Genomic DNA, 13,878 nt, shown 5'->3' with positions numbered 1-13,878 from the left:
TGGTCCCCGATATCTGTACCTTACATTACCAGCCCAGAACAGCCTATGAGAAACTCTTAAAGCTATTTGGCAAGCTCAGATGGACTTGGAAATGTACCTGATTTTGATCCAAATTATTTTATGCACACAGCCAAGTTGTGTTAGGAAATGGACACTTCCTGTCATTAACTCACAGCTTAGGTCATCTCTTTCAAGTAATGAAGGCAAATAGGACTGAAAATCCACTTTAGACATCTAGTGTGACTAATCTGAAAGAGCTGGTTTCTTTCTTGTTTCCTCACCACCATATTTCTCTCTTCTTGCTTCATTTTCAAACTGTATCCCTGACTCAGTTGCAGTTCAGTTCATTCCCTCTACTTCCCTTATATTCATGGAGTGGCTATGGATTGGAAAGACAGTCACCCTGGTGGTCAGCTGCTTTCTTGGACTCTGTCTCATTATTCAAGGTCAGGGTAACTAGTTTATTGGCCATTTACAACCACATCAGGTACAGTTAAGTCTATTCTAGAAATTGCCAGGCATTTTGCTAAGAGGGTAGTTGCAGAGAAAGCCACTGGGGCAAACCCCTAGGAGTTACACTTTTCTTTAGCTGCTGTACATTCTCTTTCATGCTTGCAGTATTGATATCTGCACATCTCAAAGCGAAGATGGTTTTTCACCTGCCCCCAGGTGTACATTCCTTTCTTCACATAGTTGAGCACTTAGTCTGTATACAATTTTATGTTCAGTTATTTTTTTGTTTTGTTTAATATGGCATGAAATTTCCCCATATTGTTAAAAGTTTCTTGTTAAAAAAAAGCATTTTGATGGTTGGATATTCTATCTTATGGTACATATTTAAATCATTTTAACCTATTTTTGACAACTAAGTTGTTTTCTGATTTATTTTAAACCATTAAATATAAACTTTGAATAACCTTTTACAGACATCTGTTCAGTTTTTAAAATACTGTATATCTAGGCAAGTTGGGCTCCCATTGGCAGTCTAAGAGTTTTGTTTTAACCCACCCTAAGGATCATCGGATCCTTAAATCTTTGACAATTTGGGAAGTGAGAATGGCATCTCATTTTAATTCTTACTGTTTTTGTTACTAATGAAATTGAATGCTTTTCATACGTACACTAGTCATTTATATTTTCTCTTTTGTGATTGTTTATGTCCTCCTTTTCAGGTGAAATTGTCATTTATGACAACTGATTTATGATCTCACCCTGCATCCTGCCCTAGTACTTCTGTTTCCCTTTTGCCTGTCCAGGGCAGACATGATATAACTCCTGTTGACAGAATACTAATAATAAACACAATATGCTGGCTCATAATAAAGTGTTCACTGACCCCATGAAGTGAATCTTACCTGTTTCTCTTCTCATGTTTCTTGTCACACTGCTTGGCTGACTTTTCTTGCCTGCCTCTTGGTCGTTGTTTCCTTGACCCTCTTCTCCTTTAGCTCCTTGCCTTCTCCAAGTTATCTAGTCCACTCCAGGACTCCAGCTGCCACCCACAGGCCAGACCTCCCCAGACCAAACTCTCCCCCAGGCTGCAGACCCACATAGCCAACTGCCCAGTGGTGGTCTTCCCCTGGTGTCCCACTGGCACTTCTAATGCAGTGTGCCCCAAAATGAACCCGTTCCTCCTCCTGGCTAGAATTATTCTTTATTAGCTAGCTTTTCAACTTCACCTCCCGGGGAACTCGGGCAAGGAATACAAATATTTTCATAAGATTCTTTCAGGGAGTAGAATTAATATTTTTGAGAATGAAAATATGGTGAATTGTCTCCCAAGGATTGAAAGACTTTATTAAGATTGCGAAATATCCTTCCCCAGGGGTACGTTTCTTCGGGGGTTATGGGTAATATGGTGCTGGGAAGAATAAAGGGAAATTTAAGACCATGGAAGTTGGAAACAGCCAATGAAATTCAATCCGTTTTTAGAACACATGTAACACACTAACTCCCAGAGATTTAAGACAGCTCAGTTTGCTTCCTGAGCCTTTCAGGCTCATTATGACTATGACACGGAAAGGTTCTTCCGCATGAATATGCTGTGACCGTGTTTTATTTACTGTGTATGTTTACTGCACCTGAATATAGGTGTCCCCATGGGTCTGCCTTCCCTTATCAGTGTCAAGTGGTTTTACTGTTGGTACTTTTCCTAGACTGGGTTTCCCCCAAAACAGATTCTATGATAAGGATCTAAGCACAAGTAGTTATTAGGGAGTAATCCTGGCAAGCATTGAGGGACTAGGGATTGGGATATGGAGAGAAGAGAGCCAGTGAAGGGATGTGTTGGAACGGGTTGCTCAGTCCCTGGTGAATGCCAGGAAACAGGCTTCAGAATCATCCCCTCTGAGGAGCTGACAAGCTGGGGTATGTCTCCTCCAACTCACATCTGCCACTGACTGACATCTGCTCTTGAGGCCAGCCCTGAAGGTGTGCTCCTGCAGGTAGAGGGTCTGCAGGCGGAGGGCCTGGGTGCTTGCTGCATGTACTGGAGTGGGAGCTGAGGGGACACTGGTAGGTACTGGCAGTGCCAGCTGAGTGCACTGCTCTACGTTTTTAACAAGTTCACTTTAGAGGCAGCTCAGAGGGTCAGATACAAAGCACGTGCAGTTTGTTAGTAGTGTGTACTTAAATTACATCAGTACCTGCTAGAAGTCAGAGTGAATTTAAAAGCTATTGAGAATTTGATACTACTGATCCTGACCCTGATACTGGGAAGGGAAGCTATAGGAGAGTCTCTGAGAGGCGTCTTGATGTTGTTCCTAAAATGACATTGTGCCTTGGTAACAAACACCGATAGGCCATTAGAGTAACAAATGGGACAACTGGATTGTTAGGCTCCTTGTAGCTGAGGTTTCCTCACTGCTAACCAGCCTACGGAATTATAACTCGGCCTATAAGGAAATTAGGAGATTTTTTCCATACACTCAGATCTGGAAGAAAACAAAAATCTGAGGGAAATCTGTGGCCAACCAAGTCTGAACAGAGCCACTTTCATTAGTTTGAGAAATTCCTGGGGAGGGAAAGAAGGTAGAATCCAGTGCTGTTCGTGGACTTTCTCCGCTATATGCATTTTGATGTTCCCTTTTGTTATACTCACACAACAGTCGTGATGATATATCTTAACATGGAAAAGGTGTCCTACCGTCCTGTTGACTGTGCTGTTAGTGTCCTTTAGGGGATGAGGGGATAAGATCTCGAAGCTATCAGATACGTAATCATTGAGACCTATTGTGTGACGCTGGCAACAAAGAATAGGATTTTATGGGAACAAAGAAAGGAACAATTAATTCTGCCGTTTGGGGAAGGCATCCAGAACTGAGACATTTAACTTGGGCTTTAAGAATGACTAGTTTTCACTAAGGGATGAAGGAGGAGAAAGGAAGTCCAGGCAGAGAGGAGAGTTGGCAAAGGTAAGGGGCCTGAAAGTGCAGAGCCAGGTCAGGAGGCCATGAGTAGTTTGGTGTGACCGAAATACCGGTGTAGTGAGGTTGTAAGGCCGGTGGGAGAAGTCCGCTTGTGGAATTTGTGAGGCCTTGCCCTGCTTTTACCGTCTCTCCCACATTAATGTCAAAAGGTGGAAGAAATGGCAGCTGGGAGGGGGCTCTGGGGACCATGAACCTTCTGACCATCTTGAAAAAGATGAAGCAGAAAGAGTGGGAGCTTTGATTGCTCATGCTTGGCCTGGACAACGCTGGCAAAACAACCGTCTTCAAGAAGTTCAGCGACAACACCTCCCAGACACTGGGCTTCAGCATCAAGACCCTGGAGCACCGGGGATTCAAGCTGAACATCTGGGATGTTGAGCAGGAGTCCCTGTGGTCCTACTGGCAGACAGAACCACTCTGAGAGCAGTAGTTCTTGTCTGGGTGGAGGGCAGCACCTACTGCCGGCGCATGTAGAACTGCTAGCAGGAGCCCCTGGCTGGAGGCATCCTCATCTTGGCTAACAGGCAGGACCGGCCCGGAGCACTGTCTTCTAACGCCACTCTCGAGGCCCTGGAGCTGGACTCTGTCTGCAGCCACCACTGGCGCATCCAGGGCTGCAGCACCGGCACCAGGGATAACCTGCTGCCCAGCATCGACTGACTCCTGGATGACCTTTCCCGCCTCATCTTCATGGCTGACTGAGCCACGCCAGGTGCCCCTACCTTGCAGTCTGCTCCCCTACCCACCCACCCAGGCACTCACCAAGCACCACCCGTGGTGGGCGGGAATCAGCCAGCCCAACGAACACTTCCTGTCTCCCTTTATGACCTGCTGCTGCCCGCTGCTGCTCTATGACCAGCCCTGCTCCCATGGCAGGCGGGCTGTCACCCTGGCTGCTGACCCAGCCAGCCCACCTGCAGGGCTGGGGCTGGGTGGGGGCTGCCTCTGCTGCTATCAGGCCTGGGCCTCACCCTTTGCTCGGCTGTGAGAATAAACTGTTCCTTGTCCAGAAAAAAAAAAAAAGTGGATACCATTTCTATTGGCTCATGTTCAAGTTCCCACCAAACATCCTGCCATTGTAGAAACAACGTAGGTGCAGGATGATAAATGGAGCTTGTAGAACCTGTGTGGTACACTCATGATTCTTTCTGCCTTAGGAATTTCCACTTCCTCTTTTATCACCCAGGGACTGTTTTTCTGTGATGGAATTCCCCATTCCTCTGCAGATACACTTTTATCCCATCCTTTGAAACTGCATTCAGGCTTCCAAGGAGATGTTTCCCTGATGACTTCATGACATAAGATGAAGACTTAGAAGTATTTGACACCAAATAAAGAAATGCTGGACTATCTTGATTCTAATGTAGTAAATTGGCCCCTGATTTGCTGTGTATCTTTGGGAGAATCTCTGTCCTTGAATAAAATGAATGTAAGAACAATCAATTGTGAGAACCAGTTCCAGCAACCAGATCCATAGATCCTTTTGTCTAGCCCTTGTCAGTCACTCTCCCCAATACAAGAGCAAATAGAAAACGTACATGGGATGTTTTTTCATGTTGTGTGTAGCATCCAGTGTTGAAGCATGCCTTCACTGTGCACTGGTGCTCTTCTCCATGTGCAGAGGCTGAGATGCGGGTCTCATCCTTGAATTTGAGGAGACGGCTTTTGCTGTTCCTGTCTTGTGAGTGCTCTTGTCATAACAGCCCTAAACGCTGCTGTGATTCTGCCCAGCCCACGTGAATCTTCACTCTCCACTGGGACCATTATGCTCCCACCAGAGCATTAGATCATTTCCCCCCCCCCCCACCCCCCACCCCCATATCATAGCTATTGAGAGCTTTCGATGGAAAACCTGGTTTTGAGGATGGATGAGCTTTTTCCTTCTGATTCAGCAGAAAATTGTGTGGGAGGGTACAGATTGGTGGCCAAATAGGCAGGTTAAGAAATAGTGGTTCTTTAGTGGTTTGTCAGCCCCTTGTGGAAGGATAGCTTTTGGCCTCCTGTTCTGCTATTGGTTATGTTACTTCCACTGAGTTTTAAACTTGGGAATTTTAGTCAGAGCGAATCTTAGCATGTATTCTGTATGTCACTCTGGGGAGATGCTGACATGTGGTAGATTTACAAAGGCCACACATCCACTTGGCTCTTCCCATCCAGAGCTGGAGCTGTGCTTCCCTGCCCTTGGAGTCTGGGTAGGCCTTCTGACTTGCTTGGAGTGATAGATGCAGCACAAGTGAGTGCCAGAGCCTTGACCTCAAGAGGTCTGTCAGCGTCTGCCTCGCCCTGTTGGAACTCCCTGAGGCTCTCATCCGCAAGAGGAGGAGCGCTGTGGTGGCCCCTCGCCAGGCAGTGTTAATCGCCAGGCATGTGAATGAAACCTTCGCCAGCTGACTAAATTTTGAGGAGCTTCGTTACACAACAATAGTTAATGGATATACTAACTTAAGCAGTCGCACCCAACAAAAACTCTGAAATAAGAAAAAAAAAATGGGTGCTTAATCAGATACTTTCCATGAGGCTCTTCTGGCTTACAACGAAATTTCTGGACAGGAATTTTCCAGAAACCTGAGGCAAGTGAACAGTTAACAAGAACATAATGTGTTTGGCACGTGATGAACAGCACCAGAAAATGGCGCCTAATTGCAGCCTGAGGGGTCGGGTGAGGGTCGTGCCAGTGCTGCCTCAGGAGCTGGTGGAGAAGCTGTCCCTCCCACCTGTGCTCAGCGACATCTTGCTGAGGGTTGTCGCTATCTGAAGGACCAGTGTCACTGAGGCTTCATTCTTTCAGCTTAATGATTAGATTGAAGCAGACACAGCTTCGGGTGCGGCCCACCTGCTCCACTCGCCGGCCAGCTGTGGGACGTGAGACCTTGCCCGTGTTCCCATGGTAGGGTAGCTTTAATTATTACTGCTTCCTAAGAGCAAATCTGATTAGCAGATGTTGAAAGGGACACGTTTTCAGCAGCCCCCTGGTGAGGGGCTCCGGGCCTGATTGCTGAGGCCTGATTGCTGAGTGCCTGGGCCTGGCAGCACCACGTCCAGGGACACTACACCCTCCGTCTTCTCAGCACCCCAAGTCCAGGTGGGGCTGTTCACATGCTGGGACTTCGGACTCCTCTGCCGAAGCTGGGAGGCCTCGGAGCCATGTCCATAGCTACACCCAGGCCTTAAAATGCTCAGACCGGAAGATCCTCACGGTCATGCTTTGACCAGACTGGCCACTGTGATCTGGGAAGAAGCAGAAGGCTCCAGAAATCATGGGAGTTGGAGCTGGACAAGACCCACTTGGTCGTGAAGCCTCCCCTTCATCATGGCCAATCGCTCCCCTGGGAAACTCTGGAGCGCTTCGTAAAGCCTGTTTCCAAGTGACTCAGGCTGGGAGCCTTCCAGCCGGTCCCTCGGGAGGTGAAACGGCTTTTTCTGGGGAGGGAACTATGTTCCTCACGATTGGTTGGGATCTTTGGTTGGTTGGCTCCAGCCCCATCACTCCTGGCTGGTCTCCCTCAGACCACCCTGAACAAGCCCCCCTCTGCCTCTCGCCTTCCCACAGTTAAGTCGATGTCATGCTTCCGCTGAGCAGCAATTAAGCAGGGGAGGAGGGGCCTGCTTCCTTGTCTGGGGCTTTCTGCAGAGATGACTTTGCCCAGCTGCTCCAGTGTTCTGATCCCCTGCTCCAGATTTCTCTCTAATTTTTTCTCCCTGGAACATTTCATACGTGTGGAAACTGCTGGTACTTCATAAGCACTGTAAGGAGTGTGTATTTCACCATAGGAACGGCATTTTCATGGATAATTATTTGAAAAATTCTTTTGAGTCTTTGCCTTGAGCTTGGTTTGTATGGCATGGCCTAATGGGTGCAGAGAACTGTAAGTGGAACATGGCTTCTCCAGAAGCCAGTAATAATGATATCATGCATCCTTCACACTGGTGGGCACAGCCATGTAAACACTGTGGTCCCAGGGCATTTTGCGGGGGGAGTTGCTGTAACTCAGTGTTCCGTCAGTAAACAAAGAAAATCAGGGTCTGGCTATCTGCACCGACCACAGCCATGCTAGGAACGTCAGTGAGCAAGGGATCGTGGTTTGTGGGCCTCTGACTGTTGTTCCTGATAAAACTAGGAGATGAAAGGCAGGAGCTCACCAAGGAGACTCAAGTTCAGGCCATGTGGCCAGATCCAGATTGGGAGAGCCATTTAGGTCAGTGTTTTCTGAGCATGCTCCACAGAATGCTACAGTTCCTAGGGGCATTTTAGGGGCTGCCTGGCGTGGTGGGATCAAGGTGGCCCTTGTCAACCCTTTGTTTTATAGTCAGCACAGCTCCGCTTTTATCTGTTTCATATGCAGAACTGGAGTTGCTTGTCAGATCCTGTTTGATAGTGTTCCATGCTCAGAAAGAAAGTTTGCAAACCGCAGGTTCAGAGGACTGACTTCTAGTAAAAACAAACACAGAGAGAAGCCTCCTTAGCCAAGCAACTAACGATTACAGTTCTAGGATCCACATAGATCAATCCACAGGCATTTGGAAGCAGCAAAGAGCAAAGAGCTAAACAAATAGATGTTTCGGTGTGACTGCTATGTCATCAGGAAACTCTTAGTATAAACGGAACATGCAGACAGTGACCTCTGAGTGGCAAGGTGAACAAGAGGCCAATTCTGGTCATTGATGCAGGTGACTCTGCCAGACTGTGGTGTTTGCGGCAGCACCAGCAAGTCCTGGAGTTGAGGTTACTAAGAATCATGTGATAAAGGCGACCATTTATTGAGAGCTTTTCGTTTGCTGAGCACTATGCCTCAGGTGCATGGTCCATGCTAGGAAATGCAGGTTCTGTTATTATTCCCATCTCACACATTAGGAAACTGAGACTCAGCGATTGAGTAATTTGCCCAAGGACACACAGCTAATACAGTGATGGAGCTGGGGATAGGTCCCTAGAGGTTATGTCCTTAAAGGTTCTGTATTGGCGCTCTCTGTTAATCCCTTTTAATTTTGTTTCTGTGTGGGTATTCTCTCCGCACCCCCCCCCCCCCCCCGCCAGCCCCCGCACCCCAATGGTTTTGGTAAATGGACTACCTAAAGATACCTAGTTTGAGAAAATGTCTTATTATAGTTACAACTTAATGGTCATTCCACTCAAAGATTGCTCCATATAAAGTTGAAATTTAGTATTACATGTAAATGATCTCATTGATAGAAAAAAGAATGTAGAGAAAAGGAGGCGATAGGCTAACCTCAGCAGTGTGTACTAATACTACAGGCATGTGCAGCTCTGGGAGTATGTCTGTGCCTGGATTTAGTGGCTCCCGGGTTGTATTGGTGCAGTGGAAAATAGAAGTCTTGAAGTCCATTGCTAAGGCACAGGGGAATAACCTTTGCACGGGTTTTAAGTTTTTAAATGTTGAGTGTTCTTCTCAGATTCTGCCTTAGCTTCTCCAACTCATCCTCTGTATAATGGCCTTACTTAGCAAAGGCTGGTAAGTAAGGGGTCTCTCTTGAGGGTCTGCTCTTGACTTGGTTCATGCCCCTCCAGATGCACATGAACCTAGTCCTATTCTTGCCAGTCACCGGAAGTTTCTGCTGAAACTTCGCTCTGCTATGTTGTTGACTCTTATGGAGCCAAGTAGATCTGCTGAAGAGTGAATTGAGCAGGCGTTTAGTTTTGTTTTTATAGGTGCATTTGGAAAAGCTGGAACTGTTTGAGAAACTATTTCACAGCACATCCAGGTGGCTCGAATGATCTGCCTCCATGCATCACACCCATTTTAAACAAGACTAAAGCTGGTCGTACGTTTCTCTTCTGGAGCGAGTGAGGCCCTCAGGGAGAAACATGAACTTATGTGGGTGCTTAGGAAGCACTGAGTAATAATTCTTTCAAGCCAGGAGGGGCCCATTTGCCCAGCTAAAATTTATGAACACTGCCCTGGTGGCTTATAAAAGTTCATTTTCTTTCCCAAGTGTCCAGCTCACTTCCTGAAAGTAACCATTTCATTGAAGGACTTGACTGTGCTAGGTCTTTACAGAGACACACCTGAAAAAGCCCATTCTTGATTCTTCAGCAGATGATGATGCTGTTGCAGAGATAGAGCTTTAGATGTGGCCTCCCAGTGAGGCCTGTGTTGGTGAAAGGGGACATGGAGAAAACGTTGCTCAATTGCAGATACTTATCCGATCTGAGGTGGCAGATAGCTCAGACTGTACAGGTCATAGTAGAGACGGTTGTGCAGAAACACCTCATGGTTTGGACCCAACTGGCTGGAAGCGTGTGTGATTGGCCTTAGAGTGACAGGCGGCTTGTCAGTGGTTTCCAAAACATCTGTCTCAGAGAGGGCGGTTGAAATTCCTACAGGGGAGTGTTTCCATTCATTGTCCATGAGAAACAAGATCGAGTGGGAGTAAGTGAAACAGATCAAGAGGAAATGAGTCTGCTCTCCACTTGGGATTACAATGCAGATGAATTCCATATTTTGGTTAGGGAATGTTTTCTCTTAGAAAAGAAAAGAAAGAAAAGTTTAGATTCTGACCCAGTTATTGAAAAGCAGACGAAGACGCAGTTCAATGCCTGCCAAAGCAGTTTCTTCCGTTGGTTGTATTTTTGTGTTTGTGTTTTGTTGTGTGTGTGTGCATGTGCATGTGTGTGTGTGCATGGGCATATGCACATCCGTGCGCACAGGAAAATGGCCCAAGATGCACTGGCACGCTTTTCTGCCCTTGGCCTGGCTTTCACGCCAAGGTGGCCTGACCTTGCCAGAACAAGCAGCTTTAAAACTGCCGCAGTCAGCAAGGCTGTGGATCCTCACCACATCTGCACATCGGCAACTTGAGGATTCAGACCAATAATACATATTAATCCTATCGACTAAAATCACAACTGATGTTTTCCTGGCTAAGTTTTTCTTGTAAAAGTGGTGGGCCTATAAGAAAGCAATGCTCGATTTTGATTTAGAGATTATATATGCCCACCTCATCCCCTCCTGTATCAGGAATGGACCAGGCCGGTTTGCCCTTCGCACATTGTGTTTAAAATGTGCTCCTCTGATGATTCCCAGCCAAAGATCTGAGCTGTTTTACCTTCTGAGGTGTCACATAGCAGGGAGGTATTGGACACCTGCTCTGTGCAGGTTATGATAGCAAGTAGGGGAGACACACAGTTCCTGCTCTCGTGGGGTTTACTGTCTGCAGCAGCCTGGGTGCTCAGAGGACTGGGGGGCTCTCTATCGGCAAGTCAAGCATCTCTTTCTCATGGCTACCCTGGCACTGCGGGCTGGTCAGTGACTTTGATCAGCCACCCTCGGCTCCCCATCCTGGTCCTAGGTAGGTCAGCCATGCTTAGGTCCCAGCCCCTCACAACAGCCCAGAGGGAGTGCTTGCAGCCTGCCCCTCCCACCTGCCTGGCCACTGGAAGTGGGTCTGCATCCAGCATTTGGCTTCATCTGCTGCTTCCATTTCTAATTTCCTTATATTCAGGAAAGCATTTGGGCATGTGATATTGGCATAAAATCATTTTGTACATTTTCCTGAATATAAGGAAATTAGAAATGGAAGCAGCAGATGAAGCAGCCAGTCCTCTAAGGCAGGCTCCTGCCACGCCTCCCAAGTCACCTTCTCTGCCTCCAGTTTGCGTGTAACAGTGGCTTTAGTCTTGCCCTGGCCCCCTGATATTTTGTCCTCATTGTCACTGTGCACAGATCTCCCTGTCTCCTGCAGTCCTTGGCTGGGTACCTGAAGGCGACTTGACTGGCTGAGGAAAGACTCTCTTCAGTCCCACTGTGGCCTCCCTGGGCTACTGTGCTTCTGTGGCCTGTGCAGGAACTAGGGCTCCTCGCCTTATCCCCCTGCACCCAGGAGGCCAGGCCCTCGGTCTAGGATTGTATCTCAGGGACAGGGCTGAAGGCATGACCGTCCTGCTATGCTCTGCCCTCTCAGAAGGGCAGCAGAGAAAGTGGGAAACCCAGAGAGCTCAGCAGGAAGGATGGGAGACGCCATCCAGTGCTGCCAGGACACACACTCCCTCCCGTGGGCAGGGCAGAGCTCTGGGAGGTGCCCATCGATACCGAGCGCGCATCCCTGTGGGGATGTGACAGTGTGATGGGCGAGGCGGAGCCCAGGGAGTGTGGGGACTGTCTAGTAAGGGGGAATGACGTGCTCTTCAGGCCTGTGCTGTGGGAAGTGCTGCGCGCTGAAGGGCACAGGTAAAGGCAGGGTCCTCAGTGGGGAGTAGCCGAGAGGGAAAGGCTTCCATGGACGAGGTGGCGTCCGCACTGGACCCTGGAGGACAGGTGGAGGTGAGAAGGAGTGAGGAGGCACCTGCACTGAGGTGAGCATGTGCAGGAGGTCCACTTGGCTGGAGCTCCGAGAGCAGCGGGACAGGCTCAGCGTGTCCACTGCCTCCCAAACACTGGCCGCAGCAGGGAGGAGCCAGCAGGCGATTCCTGGAAGTCCCCGGAAACCATTCGCAAGCGCCTTTGCTAGTAGATTCCGGTGGGACCAGGACAAGGGCTTGGCAGCGCTGTAAAAATGGGTGTTTGGTCATCCTCCTGCCTAGGCCACAGCACTTTTCCCGTTCCAACACCCGCGCCTCCCAGGGACCCTGCTGGAGAGCGCGCCCTGGGTAACACGAGGCCCCTGGGAGACTGTTAGCTTTTCTCTTCCCGATGGCGAATCAGAGCCCTCACACAACGCTGCAGAGTATTTCCCGAGGATGTGAAGGTAGCTGGACAAAAACCTGGACTTCAATGTTTTTTGTGGGTTTTTTTCCTAAAAGACAACAATAAAGGTCACGGAGCTATTAAGTTTCTGCAATGTAAGGGTTCTAGAATTACAAATGGCTTTCCTCTTCAAGTGGACCCTCGTCATAACTCAAACTCGAAGCATTCTAATGTTATTTCTCTACAGAAATGTATTTTTTACATGGAGATGCTTTTTATTTTCTTTAGTTTAACAGCCTCAGCGGCTCTGGTTTCTGCCGCCTGTAGGCGAGGTGGGCGCAGCTGACAGCTGCCCTCACTAAGCAGGTAGGCAGGCACTCGCGGCTGCCTTAACGATCACCATTTTCCTGCCATGCACGTCTGAACTGAAAGTTCTCTTTTGTGTGGGTTCTGCAGCACAGTATTACTTTATGGGTTTCTTTTTTACGTGCCCCCCTTTGGAGTGTTACTGGATCCCCAGCCACCGGAAGGCCGGGATCTGTTTCAGTAACTGATTTATCAGGTGCTGGGCCCGTCACACACTTCACTGCAAGAGTTTATGAAAGGGACCCCCGCCTCCCTCCCTGAGGACTCTGTGACTGGCTCGGCCACAAGCCCGCCACCGAGTGTGACAGGCCGTGGTTGCCTTTACGTTTTCCACACGGCAGTAAATGTGAAGTGGCTTCTACAAGCCACAGCACATGTGAAATACGAGCGCTGTAACCTCCGCCCGCGGCCCCAGGCCTCGCGGCTGCTGCGCTCTGGCTGCCTTGGGCGTGGGCAGGAGGCCTCAGGAGTGGGCGAGAGACGTAAAGAAAGTGCTCCTAAGGCCCTTGGGCCGCCGGTCAGTTCAGATTTTATCAATAAGTGCTTGGAGGATGCTGTCCCCACGTTCTCCCCCTCCCTCCGGTTCCCCAGATGTTTCATCTCTCCCACCTTCACTACTGGCCAGCTGCGAGGTCCGGCTAGACTCCTTTCCAGGCGGCTGATTTAGAGTCTGTGCTGAGAGCAGCACCGTGCAGGTCTGGAGCGGGCGGGGTGATGGATGGTGGGGACGTGGTGGTGGGGAGCTGGGGCAGCCACTCACTGGTGATGTATCAAGCAGTTAATCAGGAGACCCGCTTCCTCTCAGTGGGAGGTAAGGGATTTTCTGTGCTTTGTTCCTACTGCTAATATTCATTCCCGTTTCCCTCTTGGAGACCTCGGGCTCTGCTCTAAACCTTCCATGATTCGCTCTGGCAATGCCAGAGGTCAGCATTGTTCCCTCACCAAAGACACAGGAGATCACAGACCTTGGGGTTTCCTTGTTGCTAAAAGCCAAGGTTGTGGGAGGACAGCTCTGTGTCCCCATAACAAGGCAGTGCTGCTGGCAGGGCCTGTGGTTTATTCAGACAAGCAGGTGGTTCCAGATCAGCCCCAGAGAGCACTTCAAGGGGAGCACTGTCTGACTCGCAGGCAGGAGGACCTGTTGCCCAGCTCTGCTATTAAAATAGTGAACTTCGTAGCTGCTTTAATGTGCCACTTAGAAGTCGAAGCTGGTTATGGAGGGGCAGCAGCGACAGGATGCTTGAATCCACGCCACAGACCACAGGTGCCAGGAATGATCCCAAACACCTCCACTTCCTCCCCATCTCAGGGAGACTACACATGGTAGGCGTGGTCCTCCTCCCGCCGGCCCCTCCTCCCCACCAGTTCCCTCCGGTGACCCTTCCGCTTTCCAAAGACTGAGACTGTGAGGCCAGCATGGTTCCCACCGAGGACAGCTGAGG

General features: G+C 48.9%; 1 protein-coding gene and 1 pseudogene across 3 annotated transcripts in view; both read left to right on the top strand.

The window, feature by feature from the left end:
• LHFPL2 (LHFPL tetraspan subfamily member 2) overlaps positions 1-13,878 on the top strand; it is a 142,237-nt gene that overhangs the window by 73,311 nt on the left and 55,048 nt on the right. The window lies entirely within an intron of this gene.
• On the top strand, positions 3,616-4,130 carry LOC139008103 (ADP-ribosylation factor-like protein 2; annotated as a pseudogene).

This window comes from Myotis yumanensis, unplaced genomic scaffold (assembly GCF_028538775.1).
Source record: "Myotis yumanensis isolate MYYU_CA2020_CCGP unplaced genomic scaffold, mMyoYum1.0.hap1 SCAF_4, whole genome shotgun sequence".
Lineage (NCBI taxonomy): Eukaryota > Metazoa > Chordata > Mammalia > Chiroptera > Vespertilionidae > Myotis > Myotis yumanensis.
This window is presented reverse-complemented; position numbering and strand designations above follow the sequence as displayed.